Raw genomic sequence first — 4,953 nt, 5'->3', positions numbered from 1 at the left:
TGAAAATCTCTAGTTTAAACTACATGATTGACCACTATGGGTGTGGATTAACTTCACCCATGCATAGAAGTGGCAACTGCCACAATGGCATCTGGCCTATGACAGAGGTGGAAAATGCGCCTGTGAAGAGTGGGGAGGAATGCAGGGTAATATCTTCCTGGTCCCCATTCCAGGAAATCCCCGAGACTTGCTTTTCATCTTAAGAGAGGAAGTCTACAGATGGTGATTAAGTAAAAATGAGCTTTTTGCTAAAAGCAGCCACATTTCCAGCATTCCAACCTATTTTCAGAAGGAGGCTCCTCTTGGCTCCTGTAGGCCAGATTCATATCCATTGGGTTCATCAATCCTTACGTGTTAACCTGCTCACTTTCTCCAAAGTGCAGAGGATCCCTGCTCCACAACAAGAAGCAGGGACTCCCACTCAGGAGGGAACTGGCCTCAAGTTTTCCAGCATTTCCACCCTCTCAGACCTATGAACTAAAGAGAAAGTTCACATAAAGAAACCATTGCAGCCTTCCCCTTTCTCTCCTCCCCATTCTTAGACCCACTAGCTTTTTATTTACCAGGGAGCAGACCTGGGCCAAGCTTCTCCAGCTTTTTTAATTTTTTTTTTTTGAGACAGGGTCTTTCTCTGCCGCCTAGGCTGGAGAGCAGTGGTGCGATCTCAGCACACCATAGCCTCGACTTCCTGAGCTTAAGTGATTCTCTTGCCTCTGACTCCTGAACAGCTGGGACCACAGGCATGCACCACTACACGCAGCTATATTTTTATTTCTTTTAGAAATGGGGTCTCACTATGTTGCCCAGGCTGGTCTTGAACTCCTGGAATCAAGCAATCCTTCTGTCTTGGCTTTCCTAAATGCTGGGATTATGGCATGAACTACAGTGCCTGGCCATTCTCTAACTTTAATGTGCACACAAGTCCCTTGGATGTCTTGTTAAAATCTAAATCCTGATTTAGTAGGTGTCTTGGGCTGAAGTGTGTCTGCCCCTCAGTTTTTTTGTTTTTTTGAGACAGGATCCTTCTCTGTTGCCCAGGCTGGAGTGTAGTGGTGGGATCTTGGCTCACTGCAACCTCCACATCCTGGGCTCAAGCAATTCTGGCACCTCAGCCTCCCGAGTAGCTGGGACCACAGATACGCACCACCATGCCAGTTACTTTTTTGTATTTTTGCAGAGATGGGGTTTTGCCATGTTGCCCAGGCTGGTCTTGAACTCCTGAGCTCAAGCGATCTACCCACTTTAGCCTCCCAAAGTGCTGGGATGTCAGGCGTGAGCCACCGTGCCTAGTCACGCCCTTCAAAATTCATACGTTGAAATCATAACTCCCCTACGTCAGAATGTGAATATATTTGGAGACAAGGTCTTTAAAGAGGTTGTCTTGGGCTCTTTAAGGTTAAATGAGGTCATAGGAATGGCTCCTAATCCAATAGGACTGGTGTGGTTACAAGAAGAGGAGATGAGGACACATATATACAGAGAAAAGACCATGTGAAGACACAGGGAGAAGGTAGCCATCTACAAGCCCAGGAGAGAGGCCTCAGAAGAAACAAACCCTGTTGACACCTTGATCTTGGACTTCTCGCCTCCAGAACTATGAGAAAATACCTTTCTGTTATGTAAGCCACCCAGTGTGTGATACTTAGTTATGTCAGCCTTAGCAAACTCATTCATGTGTGTGAGAGGGCACTGAGCTTTCTGCATTTCTAACAAGCACCTGGATGCTGCTAATGCTGCTAGTTCAAGGACCACACTTTGAGTAGCATGGACCTAGAGAATCTGGTTCCTTTTTGTTTTATGACATTGTCAGCAGCTTCCTAAGTCACTAGCAGGTGGGGAGGAGGACACTTTTTCTCAAACTCTGCCTTCCTGAAGATAGCTGAGGCAACTGTTCTTGACATTTTTATTTGTGGCACTTCTGAAATTTTACAAATAGAGTGGCACCTTTCAGGTTCTGTTAGTGAATGCAGTAGGCTGGATATGCCCACAGGGCATGGCAGGCATAGTAGGCAAATTGAGGCACTCATGCCATGTCTACAGTGGGCAGTTGCCACTCTGTCCCCATGCTGGAATGTGAGCTTAATGTGGTCATATTTTCCAAAACTTCAAGAGCCACAAATTTGAAGTTTTACATTAAATCTCTAGATTTTAAAACTTAAATGTTGGCACCTCCATCTGCTTATTTTTGAAATGCTGTGGGGAAAGGAGTCCTCGGAAGTGGTGCTGGACATGTTCAATATCTTGACTTCTATCTTGTTTTGGGTGTATACATATATAAAAATTCATCATCCATGTATAGGGTAAGCAAAAATTCATCAAACTGTATCATTAAAATTTGTACAACTTACCACTTGTAAGTTATGCCACAATAAAAAAGAAAAAACTCTGGGTGGGAATGATACACATGATAGTTGTGTCTGGGGGCAGAGGCAGGAAGGGAACAGGGTTGGCTTTATATGTATTTCTAACATGTTTCTTTAAAGAGATAGAGGATTGACGCATACGGGGGGATTTTTTTTTTCTTTTTCTTTTTCTTTTTTTTTTTTTTTTTTGAGACAGGGTCTTGCTCTGTTGCATAGTCTGGAATGCAGTGGTAGAGTCATAGCTCACTGCAGCCTTGACTTCCCAAGCTCAAGTGATCCTACCACCTCAGTCTTCCAAGTAGCTGGGACTACAGGAGTGTGCCACCACGCCTGGCTAATCTTTTAAATTTTTAGTAGAGATGAGATCTCACTATGTTGCCCAGACTGGTCTTGAATTCCTGGGCTCCAGCAACCCTGCTTTGGCCTCCTAAAGTGCTGGGTTTATAGGTATGAGCCACCTGGCCCGGCCAGGGGAAAATATTAACAGCTGTTTCATCTCTGTGGTAACTAGGTATCTGCTTTATTATTTTCTGTGGTTTGAAATATTTCATAATTAAAATCAAAATTAAATAAGCCTGTGAAGACCAACACTAAGGAACAGGAGGGAACAGGATAATTACTTAATAACCAAACAAAACTCCTTGGATGCTATTGCCCCATTCTGTTGGTCTCCCTCTGGGACTGCACAGTTGTTTAGGTCGGATGCTTGCCACCCTGACCCAGGGCTCCTGCATCTTCAGTAAATACCTGCTCCCTCTCTGTCACAGGTGTGATGTGACCCCACCCACTCAGCCCAGCGCCCCCATATGCCATTCATCACCAGAAGTGTGTCCTCGGTGCAGCCTCAACGGTGGCAAAAATGTTGATATATAACATTTATATATCAACCCAAATTTGAAGATACTTTGTGTTGGGTTCATAGTTTAGAGCTACCAGAGAACAGACTTCTCTGATCATGAAAGCAACTAAAGCCTCGTGGTTAAACTCACTGGGTAGAAGCCTGGGTTTTCCACTTTACTAGATAGACGCCCCTGGGAAAGTTAGTTTCTCAGCTTCTGTGTCTTCACCTGTAAAACAGGAATGATGACAGTATCTGCCCACTTGGGCTTATGTGTAGATTTAAATTTGCCAAGTGATTGGTGCATAACTGTTCATTTGTTATTATTAGGTATAATACTGGGTTGATTTTACTTTAAATATCTTTCTTACATCATGGATTGTCTGAGGCCACGCCAATACCAAATCAATAGCTGACCACCAAGTCTCAAAGAGAAGATATTTTCAGCTGGGCGTGGTGGCTCATGTCTGTAATCCCAGCACTTTGGGAGGCTGAGGCAGGTGGATCACTTGCGGTCAGGAGTTTGAGACCAGCCTAGCCAACATGGTGAAACCCCATCTCCACAAAAACTAGCTGGGCACGGTTGTGTGCTCCTGTAGTTCTAGCAACTCAGGAGAGTGAGGCAGGAGAAACACTTGAACCCAGGAGCCAGGACGCGGAGGCTGCAGTGAGCCGAGATCGCTCCACTGCACTCTAGCCAGCGTGGGCGACACACAGCAAGACTCCGTCTCAAAAACAAAAAAAGAAGATATTTTCAACTCTGATTGAAATATAAGTAAAATATATAAGTAAACATTGTCAAGTGCAGGAGCAGTAAAAACTTGCTTTCTGCCTTCAAGGAATGGACCTGTTTCTGTCCTTCATGAAAGACCCTAAATGGCCAAAGCAACTGAAAACAGAGTTGCAGAATCTCCAGGTTGGTTCTTTTCCTCTGGCCTCAAACCTCAGGGGCAGGGCTCGGCCTCTCTCCTTGGACAGCAGTGTTGCCAGGACAGCCTCCCTGCTGACATGCCCACCTGGGCTGCTGTTTGAGGCTTGCTGCTCAAGGTAATCCTCTAGGAATGGCACCCTGCTGGCAGTTTTACAACCCCAAAAGGGCTTTACCAATGACTAATAAAGCCATAAAGGATGCACGCAGATCCAAGAAAAAATTCATTCCCTGAAGTAATATGATTTCAACTACTTTGCACTTGGTGCTTCTTTGTCTTTTAAGCCACATGCATTCAATTTTGGTTTGAAATTCCAGTTCTCACATGTTGTACTACTCTCCAGAGGCCATTTTCTCTTGGAGCCTGGAAAGGTGTAGAGGAGCCAATTACTCATGAAAGCCCATTTTCTTTGTAGGTTTTCCCTTACATTTCAGGAGATGTATTCCTTTAGCATTTCTGCTGTCACCAGTTCAGACCCCCAGAAATCTCCGGAGCCCCCTTTCCTGCTCCCTTTATTTTAAAAATTCTTTAGCCTTTACTGTGGTCTGCCTTGCAGAACCTGGTGGTTCACCTGGTCTTTTCCACTTCCCTCAAATTGGCTTCCTACCTGTTGGTTCTCTGACACTAATGTCTCCCTGCCACTGTCCACTTCAAACCCTCCCCAGCCCTCCCTGGATGACTGCAGCAGACGTGTCTCTCTGGTCTACCTGCCCCTGACTTCACTCTCAAGCAGTGCTCTTCCACTCTGCTGCTGAAATACTTTCTAAAGTACAAATCTGATGCCCCTCTCAGCTGAAAATCCTTTAATGCTGATCTTCCCCAA

This window comes from Cebus imitator, unplaced genomic scaffold, assembly GCF_001604975.1.
Source record: "Cebus imitator isolate Cc_AM_T3 unplaced genomic scaffold, Cebus_imitator-1.0 Scaffold71, whole genome shotgun sequence".
Lineage (NCBI taxonomy): Eukaryota > Metazoa > Chordata > Mammalia > Primates > Cebidae > Cebus > Cebus imitator.
This window is presented reverse-complemented; position numbering follows the sequence as displayed.